This window comes from Triturus cristatus, chromosome 9, assembly GCF_964204655.1.
Source record: "Triturus cristatus chromosome 9, aTriCri1.1, whole genome shotgun sequence".
NCBI classification, from domain to species: Eukaryota; Metazoa; Chordata; class Amphibia; order Caudata; family Salamandridae; genus Triturus; species Triturus cristatus.
The window spans coordinates 1194943449-1194965835 of NC_140592.1; the positions used below are offsets into that span (position 1 = coordinate 1194943449).

The 22387-nt window shown below is 46.8% G+C and overlaps 1 protein-coding gene across 9 annotated transcripts in view; it reads right to left on the reverse strand.

Moving 5' to 3' along the window:
- Window positions 1–22387, reverse strand: part of GPHN (gephyrin) — a 1582310-nt gene that overhangs the window by 825197 nt on the left and 734726 nt on the right. The window lies entirely within an intron of this gene.

A 22387-nucleotide genomic window follows, 5' to 3' on the forward strand; every position in this document is an offset into this window, starting at 1 on the left:
TAATGTTTTCACTAGCTGTTATTTTGAAAACAATAGTGCTTTTTTGGCTTTGCATTTCATCAGTCAAAACACTGGAGCTTTTTTACTGCCTCAAACCTATTATTTTGGGATCAACACCACAAAAAATGCAGACTATTCATTAAAGCAAAACTTTTCAAGGATAAAAATAATTTGTGTTGTGCCAACTAAGTTCAGATCTGTGATTTATACACTGGTCGCCTTACAAGCGGATGGTGGCAATGCTTTATAAGATTGTCCTTGTAAGATTGACCTCTAATTCTATATTGCATTCAGTAGTTTAGTTCGTAACATGCGACATGAAGAAATATCACATTAGGACTCATGTTAGGACTCTTTCTTGCTTTGAGAAATTGGATTATTGGTTGGGGTGGATGATAGTCCACCACAAGTAATAATATCAGTAATTTTGTTAGGTCCAGCAAAGAGTTCAGTAAAGATCTCAGTAATTTAAACATGGGCTCAACTCCTATTGGCTAAGTCACAGAGCACACGGGCTCAATTTAAGAAAATGTTTAAAACATTTACAAGTAACAAAATAATTAAAAAGTAAAAAAACAACAAAATGAAAATCCTACTCCAATTTATAATAAAAGAGTATTTTAATGAACAAAAAAACAACAAAAATTCAATAAGGGGACCCGGAGATAGGAATTTTTCAACTTTAAATTCAATTTTGGCAGCACAAAGCACCAACGGCGGGCAACTGGTCAGGCGAGACCGGGACAAGTGTAAGGTTTGAGGATGACAGTGATGTAGCTCAAGTCGGATAAGAGTCCCAGGTAAGTCCCAGTCAAAGAGTTTTCAGACTTAAAAACATTTTGGGAGAAAAGACAGTCGTTGGTGGGGCAAATTGCAAGCTAGATCCAAGTCAAGTTTCGATGACAGGCAGTTGGTCAAGAGTGGGGTCCTGGCACAGCCATGGATGAAGCCGGGAAAGCTGGGAGGAGGCAAAGTCCGGCGTCCGTGCCCAGGAAGCTTTCAACGTTGATCAGCTTCACTCCCAGTGAAGCCCACTACTTTCAGACTTGGAAACTTTTCTCACAGTTAGAGCTCCCTCAGCGGGGCAGACCAGTAAGTTGGAGTCGGCCGCCGATTCGATGTATACGGCGGTCCTGATCTCCCACCAGTTCTTCAAAGGAAAAGTTGGCAAAACATTTTTAAGTCCCAGCTTTTGCAGGTAGGGCAGGAGTAGCACAATGTAAGGATCCCACAACTTAAGGAGTACAAGGCACAAGCCAGGTCCACGGCAGTTCTAGTTGTTAGCTGGGCTCTTCAGGAAAGTAGGCTTCTTGAAGCTTTTGTGCCACTGTAGCTTAACAGGAAGTCACCCACCTGACCTTTTGAGTCCACTTCTTTGTCCTGGGTACAACTGGGAACAAATTCAGCCCTTGGGGTTTTCCTCACAGGTCACAACAGCAGATGCAGTCTTTCTTCTGTCTTCCACATGTCCAGCAGTGTTAAGAAGAGGGTGCTGGAGGTACCACATTTATGTCCAGTGCTAGCCTGTGGGTTGAGAAAACTCTTGCCCACTACCTAACCAATGGGGTAAAAGTTCCCTGGGGTGGCCCTCTCCACTTCTGAAGCCCCTCTAGTGCGTTGTATTGCAAACTATCACACAGTGCCCCAGCATACCTAATGCCAACATGGCAGAACCTTTCTTCCCCTGTGCAGAGCTAATGTACCCCCGCAAAGATATGGCCTGGGAATTGAGCAAACTCTCCTTCTGGTCACTAAAACTGTCTTTGGGGGCAGCTCCGCTCCCACTGGCATTGGGCCTGGATGAGTAGCAGGACAGTAGAGGGAGCAGGACCAAGTGTGAGCTACATTTACCTGACAGAGTAGGCATCCTTTGAAGTTAATCATGTGCCTGGGAGCAGGGTAAATGGCCATGTCAGGAGAAGATCAACTCCTCTCACTTTGTCTCACCTCTGGGAGACACTTCACAACTAATCATTCAGCTCCAGGGTGACACTGAACACTGGCGGACAGGCGCATCTGTCTGAGGCAGGAAAACTACAACTTTCTATAAGTGTCACTCTCAACAAAATAGTAATATAAAAAACAAATTTTATCATTAAGTTGGATTTTAAATTACTGTTAAAGTTAGTCCCTTGGATCATGTTCCTAGCTACTCCCAAATTGAAGTTAGGCTGTGTTAGGTGTTATAATCAAGTGGTGGCTGGTAGATTTTATAAGTAGGTGGGTGAAGTGGTTCTGTTGTGTGTAGATTTAGATTCCGTATATAGGTTTCCCGAATTTATGCCCTTGTATAGGTCCAATTCATATTGCCCTTATTTAGGCATAGAAAATCCAGCCCTTATTTAGGCATTGTCCATGCTACCAAATACAGGCATGGTCTCCTACATCTGTCAATCCATGTCACAACGAGTTCTTGGAAAACCAGAGTCCTAAGCCTTTAGGAATTTCCCTTGCTTGGATATTGATTTCTCCAAGAACTCATTTATTATGCATGAACATCTATTCCTTAGGGGTTCATTCATGATGTTCCGATGCCCGACTTTTAAGTCAATACAGGCATTCCTAAACACCTTCAAGGTATAAATATACCTGCACTTGTCCTGGCAAACCACGGTTCCGGTACGGTCCAGTTCAACTCCTACTTGCGGTTCGCCACGGCAAGTTGGGAAGGAGATCGAGTTCCTGCCTGATGCACTGACCAGATGCTTGCAGAGAATCCAGCTCCAGTGTTTCTGACTCCCCTTGTGGGGTGTTGGATATCGAGTCCTGGAAAGAGATTCCAACCTCACACATTCTAAGGTATGGAGCAGACTAGAACTTAGAGAAACGTTTGGCAACTCTTGGCAAAACTAAAACTATAGCTAGCTATACTTTAGAAAACAGCACATACTTCTTACCTCGTACAACACTTAGGTTAGGTACACTGGGAAGCATCAGATGAGTATTCACATTTTAGCCTGTGTTATTTATGTATGTATTTTATGAATATATGTCTTAGCTACAAACCATGCTATTGCAGTATTATTTTATCTTACTGCTAACCCTGTACGTATTGTACTTCGCATCCTGTCTCACGATTGTAGCAGTTCATACCTCTTGCATGAGAAATACGACTGTTCAATAAACCCCTTTTTATTGAAACGCCCGTCTCTCTATTTCTGTGCAAACTGTAGTAACGAAGCATGCACGACTGACTGAGTGATACGGTTATCTATTGTTTCCACGGTTCTGAGATTGTTCCGACTCTAAGGGAAACAAAGTTTTCATGTTTATGTGGTTGTCAGAAACTAATCCTTTCTTGTATATTCGAGAAGTTTCTAGTGACCTCTGAGTTAGCTGGCACACACAAGTAATTAAGTTTAATGTACTCGATAGAGACATACTGACCTCAGTCCCATGTCAAAACTATTGTGTATATTATTCCTAATCGCAGTGCCTATCAGGGATATAGAAACTACACTACAGTTCGACCAGAGTATAACGCAGCGAGCAGGCCTGAGTTGAAAAAGGAGGTATGATGTGAGTATTCTCACCTGGGTGCAAATTGTGTATTTTACTGAATACATTTAGAGAAAACCTGCTACAATAATTTTTTTGAAAAGGTGCAAATGGTACCCTCCTGCACTCATCACGCTGCACACATAAACCCAAGACTTACCTGCAATCACACAGAGACATAGCTCTAGGCAACCAGCTCAAACAACTCTCCCACAGCAACACTGCTTTTTTAGCACTCACACCGCTCACCTTGCATTCATAAAGGCATATCATCACACTAACAACATTCACTCTGCTTCCACCAGCAACACTGCTCTACCTACACTCACACACACAAAACACTCGCACATACACTGCACAGCATGAACTTATACAGGAACAGTGCCTACCTTGCACTCACTCATGCTCACTGCACTCACACAGGTACATCGCTCATCTTTCACTCTGAAAAGGGCACTCTTCAAGCATTCCAGTACTTTCATTCTGGATTGGGCAAGGATCGGGGTATGACAAAAGCTGCTTTGTGCCAATAGGTCATGGGATCCTGAATTCTGTTGCAGTCATTACTTTGGAATAATTGACTAGGTGCTGCCCTTGGACCCCCTCAGTCTGTAATAACCATTCCTGTTGAATACAGTGGGGAACACACGCCCCTGCAAGTCACTCAAGTACAGGTGACTTGCAATGTTGTGCAAAACGATGGATTTAGGCCCAGATCTCTGTACTGGGGTGAATGTATGACATTGTTCTGCATTCTGTCCATCAACTGTTGTTTTTGCATTTGTCACCCCGAGTGGGACGGGTATGCTTAGATGTGAGTCCCGTGCTCTCCATGCCACTGGAATCAAGCTATCCTAGCTGAAGAGGGGTGAAACCCCGAAACCGGTCCTAGGATGCTTGGTTCCAGTCCAGGGAGAACCTGGCTTGGCAGTTCGGGCTGGACTGTTCCCATGAGGCACAGGGTCAAGACTGATTTGCATATGGCTGGGTTCAAACTGGAATGGCATGGTGAGCAAAAAAACGATGGATTTAGGCCCAGATCTCTGTACTGGGGTGAATGTATGACATTGTTCTGCATTCTGTCCATCAACTGTTTTTGCATTTGTCACCCCGAGTGGGACGGGTATGCTCAGATGCGAGTCCCGTGCTCTCCATGCCACTGGAATCAAGCTATCCTAGCTGAAGAGGGGTGAAACCCCGAAACCGGTCCTAGGATGCTTGATTCCAGTCCAGGGAGAACCTGGCTTGGCAGTTCGGGCTGTTCTGTTCCCATGAGGCACAGGGTCAAGACTGATTTGCATATGGCTGGGTTCAAACTGGAATTGCATGGTGAGCAAACAAACGATGGATTTAGGCCCAGATCTCTGTACTGGGGTGAATGTATGACATTGTTCTGCATTCTGTCCATCACTTGTTGTTTTTTACATTTGCAATGTTGTGCAGCATAAAGTGTTACTTTAAAGATGCACGTTGCCTGCAAGTGGTGGTGTAACCAAATGAGAACTCTGGCATCACAAGGATTTCTTGGAGGTGTGATACCTCAAATAAGGAAGGTTGAATCAAGTTGCTGGTTATTACTGTTTTTAGAATACGTCGGTGCGTGGTGTGACCTCACAGAGAGCAGTGCATTCAGCTGGTCAAGGTTTAAGCATGCAGCTCATCTTGATTTTGAGCCTAAAATGTTTTTCAAAACCTTATCCAAGAGAAAACATCACCATTATTTGGTCTGAGTTCAAACACTGTGTCAAATGAACGAGGAAGTCCTGCTGCTGAACTCACCATGCTTTGAAAAGACTGGGACTTTCATTTTGACGTTTAAAGCATTAGTTTGAGGCACTTCTCTAAGAGGGCCCTTAGGTTAGATTGGACCATGTGTATACAACGCATGCACCAACCTGCAGACTCTGGCACAGGCATACACTAAATATGCTCTCAGTCTCAAGCATACAAACACAGATACCCACATATTGAATGTTTGATAAGAGGTTTAGCACAATGTCAATGTACATTAAACATGTACATAAATACAAATAGTTTTAGGATTTGTGAATTCTGATAAAAGGAAACTATATCGAAGAAATGTTATGATAAACGTGTGCATGGGCTCCGACTGAGGTAAACCACCTTCTGAATTGATTGTGATATCAGGGCCAACTACACCAGAACTGGTACCCACTTTCACCGAGAAGGAAACTAACCAGGAGACTGTAGCACAAGCACACACTAAACACACAGTCACGCATACAAACACACAGAGCCCCAATTACCCATGCAAAGATATATAAACGCAGTGGACAGCGAGAGGGCGTATGACTGACAAGCCTTGAAGCGTTTTACCTGACATGCTGCACTGCATGATGTTAGTGCAGCATGTCAGACATGTACTGTGACAGCCCCCCGCCTGACACAATGCATAATCAGCCAGTGGAGCCCTCTTCTGCTATTCAACCTGACATTAGAGCTTTTACATGCAAACAAATGATCTACAAGGTCGTTTGTTTTTATATAAAAGCAATAAAAGGTCAAGCAATTAGTTAAAGTGCAAGGTGGTGAGACGATGCCTGGCACCACTTATGGAGGAGCCGCCCCAGTGCTTTCCTGTGGGAGAGCCAGCCTTACCACAGGGAACATTTACTTTGGAGTTCTTGCACTGTCGGAACATGTAAAATAAAAAATATACAGGTACTACTTTTGATATCCCATGCACCCTGCCCTATGGTCGTATAGGGCCTACCTTAGAGGGTGGCTTATGAGTATTAACAAGGAAGGCTTTAGTCCATGCAAAGTTTGTTTTGCCAGATTGAATTGGCAATTTGTAAACTGCACACCCAGAATTTAGTGGTGGCACAATATGAGATGCAGTGCACTTGTGACATTTAACTTACAAGCCAGAGTTCACTTTGGCACCATATACTAGGGGCTTATAGGTAAGTTAAATAGGCCAATCAGGAGCGTAGCCAATTTCGACATTTTTTGAGGGGTCAGAACTATGCACAGAGACCTGGTTAGAACTGTCCCAGTGTGCAGAGTCAAAAAACAGAAGCAGTATTCCAGGAAAAAATGGGGTTGACCATACAGAAAGAAGCATTTTCTAACACTTTGCTTTGCACTGTCTCAATCACGAATGTGGTGTATACAAGTCACTCTTATTAAAGCAGTAGGTTTATCTGACTTCTACACTTTTAATGTCCTGCAGTCAGTTTTACATTAAGTCCACTGTAAGGAAAGGCCTCGTTTTCCTATTTTTCGCTGATGCTGCTGATTTTCTGACTCCCTTTCTCTAGGGCTCCGCCAACCAGGCCCCAGTGCATCTGTTCTGACTCCAAAAAGATGTGTACAATTGGCTAATCCCCGATTGTCTTATATTATACTTACCTGTAAGTTCCTAGTGCATTGGGCCCTGTGCACCCAGGGCCTGTAAGTTAAATGGCACTTGTGAACTGTCCCTAAGGTCTTGGGGTCTTTAGATAGGTGGCAGAGTGTACTCCTCTAGCCGAACTATAAAAGCTGAGATTTTGAAACCTTTCACCCATTTTTGCTTAAAGAACCAGTGGCTACCACCGGACCATCGCTGTGTCACAGCTGCCAACGACAAAATCCCATTCGGACTCAATTTGCTGGGCCACAGCCTGCTGCCTTGCCCCCTGAGGTTTTTCGACTTCCATTTCAGACACTAAGTCTGAAGGTAAAATTCCCCACCAGATCGAACCTGGCCCCTGTATCAAACCAATGCTGCATTGTGGTCAGTCTTAACTTTTGACTTTGACCCGGTCTAGCGCAACCAGATACATGCAGTTGTGGCTTTGCACTTTTTGGCACTATAAACCCTGCATCTAATTTGTCATTTTGGGGTCGGTTTCCTGATTAAAATATGCTCTATTTTCATAAACTGGAGTAGAATTTTTATTTTGGTTTCAACTGTTTTGGTACTGATAAGTGCTTTACACACTTCTCCTAAGTTAAGCCTGTCTGCTCTGTGCTATAACTACCACGGGTCGAGCTCAAGTTTATTGAAATCTATCTGGACTTAAAGTCAGGAACAGTGCCATTATTACTTGAAGATTACTATCATCCACTTCAACTCACAATCAACTTTCTCACAGACACCAGACAGTGCACTACAGCACCACCACACATTGACAATAAAGGGTGCAAGAAGGCAGCAAATGGTCTTTAAAATGAATTATTGCTATGGGAAAAAGACTGATTAAACAGAAAAATAACATGTTGCCTTGGAGGCAGATCGCATGGTTGGAGGTCTCTACAGTTAGGTAGGCCCAAAGGTGAATTCAGGTATTCCTCTCAGCTGGCCCTGCATTCTCAAATTTGTTGCTTGGTCTCCATCCAGCTGCCTCTGGATTCTTAATAGACCGCATGGAACAGAAGCATCTTCGCTTAAAACGTTTCTTTTAATTTCAGCTTACAGTTTATTCAGATGCCTTTCAGCTCTGTGGTCTAGGAAGATGCAATTCAAATGATTTTTTTCTAATGTGTTCTCTAGCTTGATTGTCAACTCAAAAGTAATCCCAGAGAGGACCTTAGGCCTAAATTAGTTTAGACATTGAATCATTTTATTCAGATGTACTCTTATCCCAAATCATTTGCAAGCACATCTATTTATGAATTTTCTATAACTGATACTCAAATGCAATACTATTATGTAGTATATATGTATTATTACTATGTTATTTATTTTTAATTCGTTTTACAATGATTCTTTAAAATGGTACTGTTAAACATTTCAAAAAAATGCTGCTTGTATGGGATGCATAAAACGATTGGTTTTTTAAACTGTTGGTGTTTGATTTTTTCAGGGCAAAACTTGCACATAGTTAATTTCTAAAATAAATGTAAAAAATAAAAATGGGAATCACTGTGTGATTGAAAATCCATGGGCAGTATTTTTTAGGCATATATGTATATATTTATGATATTTAGAAAAAAAAGAATTTACGTTTTTATAAAAATACAATCAAACTTGGCACAGCAAAATATGCATGGCTGTAATCATAGACAGTAGGAGTTAGTGAGGACAACACGGTACAAAACTATCAGTTAGGGCAGCTGGGCCATCTCAAATATCGTCTGACGATGTGATGAAGTGCAATGATATGACAAACAGGCAGGCAATATAGGTATCTTCCAAGATCAAGGTTTCAATAAAAATTGACAATGCATTGATGAGTTACTTACACCTTTCATACAATGTCACTCAGTTACCTACTGGACCGGGTGACGTAGGTATGGAACCTATGTCTGCCATCACCCGACTCCCACACCATCAGGAGCCTATTCACTTGGTGCTCTAGTCTCAATCCTGGCCAGGTAAATTTGATTCGGTCCCCAGACCCCAGCTCTGAGGCAGATGTAGCTCACTATGTGAGGCACATTGTGTGATACAGTTTGTCATATTGGTCGCCAGTCTTTCAAGGACGAAAGAGGGGCACGGGCCCAACGCATAAACACTAGTCACTTTGCAAGTAACAAGCCAATGGCCACCAACCGCCTGACATCACTCTGCGCCTCCATACCATGTCCCAGCATTGCTAACGTTGGAGCAAACTCCAGAGTCTCGCCAGTGATGGCTTCCAGTTCGCGAAACAACGCACGCCAGAATTCATGCATGCCGGGACAGGCCCACACAATCCCGCCTCCCGTTCTCCGCATCTCTGATGATTCGCATTGTCGCGGAGCCCACAAATAAAGAGCTGCTCTGGAGAGCAGTATACCATGTTGATGTATTTAAAGTGCAATAGTCTGTGTCTGACATTCAGTGAGACAGTCTATTACAGAACAACAGTATTGCCATTGCTTATCAGTAATGACTATTCCCAAATATCTCTGCCAGTCAAGCCTGGCCCTTGTCACTCCAGGTCCACGGGCCTCCTGTGCAAAAGCCTTGCCACTAGGCTGGTAGGCTGGTAGGAGTAGCAGTCTGTAAAAGTGAAGTCGAAGTCGGCATCTCTGGAGGTTCCAGCAGGTCATCCTCCCAGTCATTCCCGCAAAGTGTGTCTCGCTCTAAAATACTGAAATTGGATAAGGGCTGTGGGTGTAGCACTCCGTTCCTGGGCCTCCTTGCATGTGCACAGTGTGCCATCTTGAAAAAAGTCCCCCACTGTACAGATATCAATCTCCCCTAGAGCGACTGAAGCTCCTCACTCCTAATCCATGGGGAACCATGCGCACCAGGCAAATGGTATATGTGGCAGATACAGTCAGGATCTGGCTTGCCGCTGCAGGAGGGTGCACCAGGAGTAAACCATAGTATTCAACAAGTCAAAGACACTATGCCTCCACGATGGATCCCTAAATAATCTTTGAGGTAAAGTGTATGGTACTGCAGCAGCGCGTTTGAGTTGCAAATGTGGTAAGTCTTTTGGGCTATGAATCCAGTAACGTGCAAGTACACACTGTGCTGCTCTATAATCAGTTTCCAAATCTGGGGCATTGAGCCCTCCCATATCATAAGGTAGGTTAAGAATTGCCCAGCACACCCTCAGCTGCTTCCCCGACCATACCAGCCAGCTCATGAGAGACTGAAGATTGTCAAACACCGCCCTAGGAAGTAAGACTAGGAAATTTTGAAACGGGAATAGAAAGCTAGGTAACACCACCATCTTCATGATAGCTATCCACCTGAAAAGGTATAGCGGCAGTTTGATCCAACGTTCTATGGATTCTGAGAGTCTCTGCGTTGCCCTTCCATAGTTATCAAGCAGGACTACTGCAAGGTCCGTGTGCACCTGTATTTACACTTTTATAAACTTTGGAAAGCACTTACCTGAAAGTAGTCGCCTGTGTCCTCGGTCCGCCACGCCTTGTGCCGATTGAGCGGAGGGACGTGAAGGCATCAGTTTCACTTCCGGTCTGCCGGTTTGCCGACCGGAAGTGCAGTTAGCACACCAGCATTCACAACCAGCCTTCAGCCCTACAAAAGGCGGGGCTGGGCAGCGGACGCGCGTGGTGGATACTCTGCTAGCGCAGACCGCATGTCTCTTACTACTGACAAACACAGGTTATGTGCATTCCTTTAATTATCGTGAATTGTATTGAATCAGGCCTTGAGAAACACTGGAAACTGTATTTTGTGATTTTAGCCTTTTGCTGCTATCACCCCCAATTTTAACTGCGCCGTATTTACTCTTTTATAAACTTTGGAAAGCACATACGAACAATTGTTACTTACCTGTAAACAGGTGGTTCTCCAGTATTGGGGTGTCTTTCATAGATTCACATGCTTGAATATTCCCCGTCGTCAGAGTGGGAGTCCCACGGTAAATAAAAATAGCAATATATATAGTCATAATATACATAAATAATCCCATAAATAGAGCTATGCAGGTGTAAAAACTCCAAGAATGTACCTATATGAAATCTCCATAGGGATACATGGAGAGAGAAAAAAGACATTTGTAGTCTATCTCGGTCATTATCTTGGTCCAAACTACAGCCAATCAGGCGTCAGCACCTCTCCAGAACCTTCTCCTCAGAGTTCCTGACCTCAGATTTTCGTAGCACCAAAGTGTATGCATAGTTTATGAGGAGGAAAAAGCCTCTGAAGGGAGGAGGGAGGGTCGCATGTGAATCTATGAAAGACACTAATACTGGAGAACCACCTGTTTACAGGTAAGTAACAATTGTTCTTCTCCAGTATTGGGGTGTCTTTCATAGATTCACATGCTTGAATATGAATAGAAAGCAGTAACCATATTATTGTTTCCATAATGACATCAACGTGAGATCGCAATGATCATAACCTTCTTATAAAAACATCACATATATATATATAGATACATATATCTGTTGACATACAGCATGTATATAAATGCAATGAATAGTATTGAACAGTAAATGGAAACAATATGGAGGCGGGAGGAAGAGGCTCACCTTATTTAAAAAGATTGCGCAGCACTGCCTGTCCCACTGCAGCATCCTCCTCGCTTAAAGCCGCCAAGCAGTAGTGCTTAGTAAACGTGTGTCTGGTCGACCACGTAGCTGCTCTGCAGATGTGTTGCAAAGGTACTCCAGCAAATAAGGCGGTAGATGATGATACTGCCCTAGTGGAGTGTGCTCTCACTGAAGACTGCAGTGGTTTGTTTGCCTTTTGATGGCAGAAGACAATAGCCGTCGAAATCCAGCGTGCAATCGTCGGTTTAGTAACCTGACGTCCTTTATGACAGCGTCCATACACTATAAAAAGCTGATCGGATTTTCGAAACGAAGCTGTCCTGCTGATGTAGAACTTTAAACATCGTTTCACATCCAAAGAATGCAACCTTTGCTCCACAGGTGTCTGAGGATTAGCAAAGAAAGTCTTTAATATCACTGGCTCGTTAATATGAAAATCAGAAGGCACCTTGGGTAGGAATGATGGATTGGCACGCAACACTACAGCATCCGGTTTGAACTGCAGGAAAGGAGGTTTGATGGTAAAAGCATGGATGTCACTGACATGACGTGAAGATGTTAGTGCCAGAAGAAGGGCCACTTTCCAAGTTAGATATTTTAAGTCGGCCTTGTGAATGGGCTCGAACGGTGGTCTCATCAATTGCGCTAACACAATGTTAAGATGCCACAACGGAGGAGGGCGCCGAATTGGCGGAAATTTTCGAAATAAGCCTTTAAAAAATTGGCGGATTATTCTTGTGGAACAAAGAGAATTTGATCCATCCTGTCGGAAACGGGATATCGCTGCTAGGAAAACCCGTAAGGTTACATGGGACAGTCCGGAACTAGCTAAGTGCAAGAAGAAAGGTAGTAATTGGTGTGCCGTGGAATGTATTGGGTGGATTCCGATAGAAGCACACCAGTGGCAGAATCTCTTCCATTTCAACTTGTACGTCCTGACTGTAGAGGGTGCTCTTGCTTGGGCCAAAATGTCTCTACAATCCTGCGGGATGTCTAGATGGGCGAACTCATGGTGTTCAGGTTCCAGGCCGATAAGCTCAGTGAGGAGGGATTCGGATGACAAATTTTCCCTTCGCTCATCGTGAGCAGATCTGTCCGAGACTGCAGGAGGATTGGTTGGCATTGGGACAGCAGGAGCAATTCTGAGAACCATGCCTGTCGGGGCCAGCGTGGGGCTATTAGAATCAGGTGGCAAGGTTGTCTCTTCATCTTCCAAAGGACCCGAGGTATGAGGGGAATTGGAGGAAAAGCGTACGCAAATAGATTGCACCAGTTCATCAAAAGGGCATTTCCCTGTGACCCTTTGTGGGGATGCCAGCTTGCATAATCTCGGCATTTTCGGTTCTCCGGCGTAGCAAAGAGATCCAGCCGTGGACGACCCCATTGTTGGAATATCCTCTCTAGAGTTGGTTGGTGTAATTCCCATTCGTGGGTCGATGAGGAGGACCTGCTCAGGGAATCTGCTAGGACATTGGATATTCCTGGTAGATGAACTGCTGTAATCATGATGCGATGACTGAGAGACCAGTCCCAAATTGATTGAGCTAACCTGGACAGACTCGGGGATTTCGTTCCGCCCTGTTTGTTTACATAGTGCATACAGGTTGTGTTGTCTGTCTGTATTAGCACTGATTCTCCTTGGATTAAGAAATGATTTTAGAGCCAGAAAAATCGCCATAAGCTCCAACCTGTTGATGTGCCAAGTTCTTTGATGTGTTGACCACCTTCCTTTTACAGAGAGATCTTCCAAATGCGCACCCCATCCCTCTAATGAGGCGTCTGTCGTGATTGTCCTGTCCGGCGTCACCGACAGAAATGAAGTGCCTTCTGCTAAGTTGGCTGGTATTGTCCACCATTCGAGTGCCGACCTCATTTGATCTGTGACACATACCATGTCGTTGAAAGATCCCGAAACTTGACGCCATTGAACATCCAGTGCTTCCTGGATAGGACATGTCCTTAGTCTGCAATGAGGAATCAAGGCAATGGACGATGATGCCATCCCCAGAAATGATTTTAACAGCCTTACAGAAACTGACTTTTTTGACCTGATCAAAGTCACCAGCCGTAGTATCTTTTGTAGACGCTCCTGGGAGAGAAACGCTTTTGCTGATACCGTTTCCAGAGTGGCTCCCAGAAAGTCCCTTTGTTGCGAAGGATGAAGTTGGGATTTCGCTGCATTTATGGAGAGACCCAATGAGCGAAACACCTCCTGGCATAGAAGCATGTGTTGTCGCAGGTGAGTGCTTGACTGTGATTTTAGTAGACAATCGTCTAGGTATGGAAATATTTGCACTCCCTGGAGTCGCAGAAACGCTATCACTGGAGCTAGTACCTTTGTAAACACTTGAGGGGCCGAGCGCAGACCAAACGGTAACACTTTGAATTGGAAATCGTGTTGACCCACTCGAAAACGCAGGAACTTCCGATGACGTTGTAATATAGGGATATGAAAATAGGCATCCTGGAGATCTATCGTTACCATGAAATCTTCCTGCGAGAGTAAACGCAAGATCTCTACTAGCGTCATCATACGAAAGGATTGGTTCTTTAGATATTTGTTGAGTGCCCTCAGATCGAGGATGGGTCCTCCATTCTCCGTTCTTCTTTGTGATAAGAAAGAACCGGGAATAACATCCTTTTCCCCTTTGAGATACTGGTACCAACTCTATAGCTCCTTTTTGCCTTAGAAGTCGAACTTGATGTAAAAGTTCCTTGATGTGAGCTGGTGGTGGTCCGGTGGGTGGTGTGGACGGAGGGAATTTGGTGAACTCTAAAGCGTGCCCCTTTTTCACAATGTCCAAGACCCAACGGTCCCTTGTAATGGAGGACCATTGAGAAAAGAACAGAGATTCGACCTCCAACTTTGTATGTCTGGTAAGAGTCATTGTCTTTTTGACGCGTTTCCTCTGTATGAGGATTTCCCTCTATACGACTTGGAGGCCTGCTGTTGTGATGATTGTTGGTGCTGGCTATATGAATAGCGGTTGGATCCTTGATTATTGGGTCTGTATTGATTATTCCCCCTTTGAAAATTTGAGGAGGTGCCGCGTCCGCGTGCACCACGAAAATTTTGTCTTTGAAAATGTAAATTTCCGAGAGATTTAGCAGCCTCAGTATCTTTCTTTATGGACTGGAGCGCTTCATCGACGTGATTTCCAAATAACGCCTCTCCGTCATAAGCCATGTTTAGAATCATGGACTGCACCTCCTGGCGAAAGGATGTCGATCGTAACCACCCCTGCCTGCGCAGAACAGCCGCTCCAGCAAGCTGACGGAAACCCGTGCATGCAATGTCCACTGCACAATCAATCATTTCCGCCGACGTAGCTTCTCCCTCTTGGAGCAACTTCATTGCTTCGCCTTTAGGTGGCTCCGGCAGTTCTTGAACCAAAGTTGAAATATCAGCCCACACTTGTCGGTCATAACGACCCAAGATGGCCAAGGCATTAGCCGCTCTAACCACAGTAGAGGCCATTGAAGAAAATGTACGCCCTATGGCATCCATTCGACGTCCGTCACGATCCGGTGGTGCGGTGACAGTAGACGCAGGATTTTTCGCCCTACGTTGCGCTGCCTGCGTAATGACGGACTCAGGTCTTGACTGACCCGTGAGGCATGCTAGGGTTCCTAGTGGTGCCTTATACTTCTTTTCTAATCGAGGCACCTGTGCTGGCAAGGTATTCGGTGTTTTCATCAACTTCTTGCCTTCTTCCCAAATGAAATCCACAATGGGAATAGTATGCGTCTGTTTAAAAGGTTGACTCTTGAAATCATAAAGGAAACAATCTTCCTCTCTGCGCTCCGTTGTCAGTTTAAAACGTTGTGCCGCCCTGTCCATTAGTTGGTGAAAAGTCGCTATGTCCACTGGAGGTGAGTCACCAGATACTACCGGAGAGGGGGATGGTGTTTGTGCCTGGTAATCGTCCCACTCCGCCATATCATCATCATCGTTATCAACATCACCATCATCATCTGGGATTTCACCTTCTTCTCTTTCTTGAGGGACCTCCTCCACAAACTCATGGTGAGGTAAAAACCTCGTTGAAGGCTGTCTTGGTGGTGCTGACGGTAGCAGGGGTGAAGGATTTCCAATCGGCACCGGAGTTATATTTGTCGAAACCACAGGAGTTGACGGAACCCCAGGATGTTGCAGAGACAGAGGAAAACATTGGTTATAATCGTCCAACATGCGTTGGAGATTAGCTATGAGTGACAATGGCAGAGTCGCCGTTGAATGTTTCGCAGGGACCTGCTGCATGTAAACTGGATCTTCAGCATCACTACTGTCATCCTGGCATTTAATTATTAAGTCGGATGGGCTTTGCGCCGTACCAAAAGATTCAGGTAAACCTTCCTCGGACTCCTGTCCAGAATCTGTCGCAAATAATGGTGATGGAAGCTGCGACTCCTCTACAGGAATAATCTCGTCTTGCCTATCTAGGCCAGTACTAGGTGGCAATGGCATCAAGGGAACCACAGCGAAAGATGAAACCGGCGCTGAAGTCGCGGGAGGCAGCTGCTCCCTCAATGACCTTTGAGCAGATGATAGTCTGTTCACTTTTATCCTTATTGAGGAAACAGCCGTCGACGGCTGCATGGTAGTCACCGAGGACGTTTTCGGAGAGGGCCTCGTCGACGGAGCTACCGTCGATGGAACGGTGGTCGACGGAACAATCGTCGCCGAAATTTGTGCCGACAAACTCATCGTCGACGGAGCCGTCGTCGACGGAGCTGTCGTCGACGGAGCTGTCGCCGACGGAGCTGTCGCCGACGGAGCTGTCGCCGACGGAGCTGTCGCCGACGGAGCTGTCGCCGACGGAGCCGCCGTCCGAATCTTCCTCTTCGTCGACGGAGTAGCCGTCGACGAGATCAACGACGAAGTCGATCTCACACTCTTCATCGACGACGAAGTCTTCGTCGACGAAACCTTTACCTTCTTCGTCGACGATGATGTAATGGGCAATATAGAAGTCACCGACCTTGTGGTACTGATGGTTACCGTCGACGAGGATAACGTCGACGGGACAATCGTCGACGAACACGCTGCTGATGTCGTCGTCAGAGTCACCGTCGACGAGCCGGACACTGCAAATTTCGTCGGCGGAAGCATCGTCGACGAGGCGGCCAGTCTTTTTCCAGAAAACTGGACAGTAGACGCCTCAACAGCCTGAGAACTAGGTCTCGAAGGTGACAAAACAGTAGGTGAGTCAGCAGATGTGGCAGATGTCAGAGCCAAAGACAGTTTCTTTTTCTTCAGACAAGGAGATGGCAACTCCTGCACACTACTGCGCTTTGAGGCTGTCTGGGAACGGCCAGAAATAAGGCTTTCAATATCAGAAACTGGATCCTCCTTATCTTTCAGTCTCTGTAGCCACAATAAGAGACGGCCTTCCCTGTCCTTCAAAGTTTTTGTAGAAAAGGTTCTACAAAATTTACATTTTGCCACCTCATGATCTGGGTACAAACAGTAAATACACTTACTGTGTGGGTCCTCAGAAAATAAACGCAGTTTTCCACACGAAGAACAAGGTCTAAACAAAGATTTCTTACTTGAAGACATTCTGACAGACAAAAAACTGAGCAGAGCTCAGGGAGACTCCCTGTCACACGACGTGCGGTAGAAAATCTTAGGTCAGGAACTCTGAGGAGAAGGTTCTGGAGAGGTGCTGACGCCTGATTGGCTGTAGTTTGGACCAAGATAATGACAGAGATAGACTACAAATGTCTTTTTTCTCTCTCCATGTATCCCTATGGAGATTTCATATAGGTACATTCTTGGTGTTTTTACACCTGCATAGCTCTATTTATGGGATTATTTATGTATATTATGACTATATATATTGCTATTTTTATTTACCGTGGGACTCCCACTCCGACGACGGGGAATATTCAAGCATGTGAATCTATGAAAGACACCCCAATACTGGAGAACTGAAAGTAGTCGCCTGTGTCCTCGGTCCGCCATGGCTTGTGCCGATTGAGCAGAGGGACGAGAAGGCGTCAGTTTCACTTCCGGTCTGCCGGCCGGAAGTGCAGTTAGCACACTAGCATTCACAACCAGCCTTCAGCCCTACAAAAGGCGGGGCTGGGCAGCGGACGCGCGGAGCAGCGTGCCGATGGTGCGCCAAAGGCAAGCCGTCTGCGCCCGTTCGCGCCAGACCGCTGCCATGACCCCTGCCTTTTTCATTCTATATACAGTCCACTCTGTCTCCTCCTTTGAATTAGTTAGCCACCAAAATGACTCTGTTCAAATACTCAAGTCAGGAGTTGAAAGATCTTAACCACTTATCTCTCAAACACCTAGCTACACTAGAAGTTGTAACTACAAGTGGGGTGCAAAGAACCTTATGTCCTAGCATACCAGCTCCCCCTAGTGAAACCCAAGTAACATGTAACTCCAACCATACTAAAATCTCCAAACCACTAAAAGCACTATAATTCAACGCACGTTCCATCCCCAAACACGCTGTTGAAATATGGAGTCTCATCGACTCGGAATTACCAGATATCTGTTTTATCACAAAAACCTGGTTGCACAAGCATGCCTCTCCAGACGTGGTCACTGCTTTTCCTCCATAATACAACATAATAAGAGTGGATAGGGAAAAGAATAGAGGAGGTGACCTGCTAATAGCCACTACTCTGGATGTGAACATCACCTCGTTAGAAACCATAAGCACGAACAAAATGGAACTATGTGTCTTTAAAATGGAGGGTCTGTTAGGAGGAACATGGAGAGGAGCTTTAGTATATAGACCTCCCGGCCCCAAAAATGACTTCCCATATAAGCTACTGGAGATAATTGCTCCACATGTATTAGCCTCAGATTTTTTCCTTCTGTTAGGAGATTTTAATTATCATGCGGAATTATTACAGGACCCAGACCAGTTAATTTCTAGTATTAGCACCCTGGAACTAGTCCAATTGGTAATCGGGCCCACTCATATTGCGGGTCACACTCTTGACTTACTGTTAAACTCTAAAGAGGTTAAGGTTGAGTCTCCATTACCATTATTATGGTCGGACCACAGCCTATTAAAATTTGTTATTTTAGACCATACCATCAATACGGTCCTTAGGAAGGAATCAGTTTGGCAACGATCTTGGTGCAAAGGCACCTTACCTCTTTTTACTACCTACTTCAGTCCTACCCAAACCAGTCTAAATGATAACATCGATCTAAGAGCAATTTCCCTAGAAAGAACAATAACTAATGAACTGGATAAAATTGCCCCTCTCACTAGTTACAGTTAAAACCCGAGCCGCTCCTTGGTTCACGGAACAATTAAAGTCAGCAAAGCTCTCCTGTAGGACTGCAGAGCGGAAATGGAGAAAAACTAAAGACCCAATAGACCGTGAATCACATAAAGGTGTTCACCACAAGTATATGGAAAACATAAGACAAACAATAAAACTATTTCTCCTAAATCGTATTGAGAAGGCAGCAAACTCAATCAATCAATCAGTCACTTGTAAAGCGCACTACTTACCCGTGAGGGTCTCAAGGCGCTGAGGGGAGGGGGGTGCTGCTACTGCTCGAAGAGCCAGGTCTTGAGGACTCTTCTGAAGGTGAGCAGGTCTTGGGTCTGTCGCAGGTGGGTAGGGAGGGTGTTCCAGGTCTTGGCGGTGAGGAAGGAGAAGGATCTGCCACCGGAGGTTGTTCGATGGATGCGGGGGACGGCTGCGAGGGCGAGGCTGGCGGAGCGGAGCTGGCGGATGGGGGTGTAGAAGCTGAGTCTGCTGTTCAGGTAGGCTGGTCCGGTGTTGTGGAGTGCTTTGTGTGCGTGGGTGAGGGGCTTGAAGGTGATCCTCTTGTTGACTGGGAGCCAGTGCAGGTCTCTCAGGTGGGGGGTGATGTGGCTGTGACGAGGGATGTTGAGGATCAGTCGGGCGGAGGCGTTTTGGATGCGTTGTAGTCGTCGTAGGTGTTTGGCAGGGATTCCTGCGTAGAGTGCGTTGCCGTAGTCCAGCCTGCTACTGACGAGGGTTTGGGTCACCGTTCTTCTTGTTTCGGTCGGGATCCATTTGTAGATCCTCCGGAGCATGCGGAGGGTGTTGTAGCAGGAGGAGGAGATGGCGTTGACCTGCTTCGACATGGAGAGGAAGGAGTCGAGGATGAATCCTAGGTTGCGTGCGTGGTCCGTGGGTGTCGGTGCTGTTCCCAGTGTGGTCGGCCACCAGGAGTCGTTCCAGTCAGAGGGGGTGGGACCCGAGGATGAGGACCTCTGTCTTGTCCAAGTTCAGTTTCAGACGGCTGCTCCTCATCCACTCGGCGATGGCCTTCATTCCCTCGTGGAGGTTGGTTTTGGCGGTGTGTGGGTCCTTAGTGAGGGAGAGGATGAGCTGAGTGTCGTCAGCGTAGGAGATGATGTTGAGGTCATGCTGGAGGGCCACTTGTGCGAGGGGGGCCATGTAGATGTTGAACAGGGTCGGGCTGAGGGATGAGCCCTGGGGTACGCCGCAGATGATGTCGGTGGCTTCAGATCGGAAGGGTGGGAGGCGGACTCTCTGGGTTCTGCCGGAGAGGAAGGAAGTGGTCCAGTCCAGGGCCTTCTCTCGGATTCCGGCTTCTTGGAGGCGTGTCTTTAATGAGCAGTGGCACACCGTGTCGAAGGCGGCTGACAGGTCCAGGAGGATGAGGGCTGATGTCTCGCCGTTGTCAAGTTGGCGCCTGATGTTGTCTGTGGCGGCGATGAGGGCTGTCTCGGTGCTGTGGTTTCATCTGAATCTGGACTGGGACGGGTCTAAGATGTTGTTGTCCTCGAGGTGGCGGGTCAGTTGCATGCTGGCGATTTTCTCGATGACCTTAGCCGGGAAGGGGAGCAGGTAGAAGGGCCGGAAGTTCTTGAGGTCCTTGGGGTCCGACTTGGGCTTCTTGAGTAGGGCGTTGATTTCGGCGTGCTTCCAGCTTTCTGGGAATGTCGCCGTTTCGAAGGTGATGTTGATGACCTTCCGTAGTTGGGGTGCGATGGTTAAGTCCGCTTTGTTGAATACGTGGTGTGGGCAGGGGTCCGATGGTGATCCTGAGTGGATGGAGTTCATGGCCGTGCACGTCTCGTCGTCGTTGACGTTGGACCAGAAGGTCAGGTTGTTGGTGCTGGTGGTGTTCGAGGGGGTGTTGGAGTCTGGCGTTGTCGGGGCGGTCGTGGTGTTGAAGCTGTCGCGGATGTCGGCTATCTTGCGGTGGAAGAAGGTGGCCAGTGAGTCGCACAGTTCTTGTGAGGGCAGGATGTTGTTGGTGTTGGCGCTGGGGTTGGAGTGTTCATTCACTATGTTGAATAGCTCTTTGCTGTCGTGTGGTGCGCTTGGGAATGCGCCTTTGGACGTGGAGGCTTGGACCACCAAGCTCTCAGGGGAAGAGTTTTGGGAGAGGAAAGAAGGGTCGCCCAGGGGCTCCTAAGAGCTCGCAGCCGGGTGAAGCACCTCTGTCAGGAGGTTAGTCCTGACCGCCACCGTAGGTAGCTCGAGGTTGAGAGCCCCAGCTGCCCTACGCAACACCACTGCGTAAGACGCAACCTCCTCCGTAGCCACGGTAGGAGGAGACAACATGCCAATATCTGGGGAAGTATCCAGTCCAGTGGCATCCCCCAACTCCTCTCTCCAGTCCGGATCATAGTCTAAATGGTCAGCTAAAGGGTCTTCAGACCCTCCCAGTCCTCTTCACCCTCTTCTAGTTGCCAATCAGGCCTAAAAGAACCAGAACAAGGGCACAAAAGTACCCGTCGACACTGCAACGGCTCCATGTCCATGTCGGGGTGGAGGCCGGGATCGACGCCGGTTGTGTCCCCAGCCGGGGTCGATCCCGGCCTCCACCCCGACATGGACATGGAGCCGTGGGGGTCGGTGCCAGGGAGGTGTAGTTAGGTCGATGGGTGCCGGTCTGGATCCCGGCCTGGATCCAAGGGGACCCTGCGGTGCCAGGGCCGAAGCCACTGACATCGAAGACTCAGGGCCCCAGCTGAGTCCTCGGGGCCCGAAGGCGCGGCGGCGGAGTCGGGCTTCCCAAAGATGGCATGCATCACTTCGTAGAAACTCCGAAGCTGGGCAGGGGTCACACCAGGTCCCGGAAAGGGAGAGAAACCCAGAGTCAACCCAGTAGGCTCCGCATGCGGAGCAGCGGGAGGGGCACCACCAGCATCCCTCGTCATGTCGGCCGACAGACGGGGAGAAGTCGAAGAGCGACGATGCTTCTTCAACTTCTTCTTGTGCTTTGACTTATTGGAGGAGTGCGTAGACTTGGAAGAAGATTGGTGGTGGTGGTAGCTCCGCGACCGGTCCCTCAACCTCCCACACGACCGGGACCTCGAGCGGCGTGGAGCGGACTGCCGAGCCTCGAGAAGCTTTTGAGACCACTCCCGCAACGACTTCGGGTTCATGGTCCGGCAGTCGGAACACGACTGAGTTCCAGACAGAACAGGCACACACGGTGCGGATCTGTTACAGACATCAACCGTTGGCAGGGCCCGCAAGCCTTAAAACCGGGCATCCCTGACGTGCACCAGGAGTCGAAGACTCAAAAACAAGTCGACAAAAGTCGGTAAAAAGTCGGTCAAACAGTGACTGGAGGTACCGCTTTGTCTGGATCTGTGCTGGCTGGCGTGGAAAAAGAAAGAACTGACGACAGAGCGCGAGGGCGGCGTCTAAGTAGCTACTGCAATGTCATCCCAGCGACCACGACGCCAATGACGAATGCGGAGCTGACCGACACCACCTTTCGACACGCAGGGGTACTGCAGACGAAAAGTTCTCTGGATCCAGTCTGACGCCTGGGGGTAATTCTAAGGTAAGGAATCTATAACTAATTGTCTCTTTCAGATTTCAGTTACATAAAACCATCACTTGTCATTTGTCAAATAGGTTTTATTTCGGTTAAAACCCATAAACATGCATACAGCTTAATTATCATTCAGTGCAAATCTAAAACCATGAGTTAAACTATTTCATTTGAGATCCAATACAAATCAAAGCTGGAGACTAA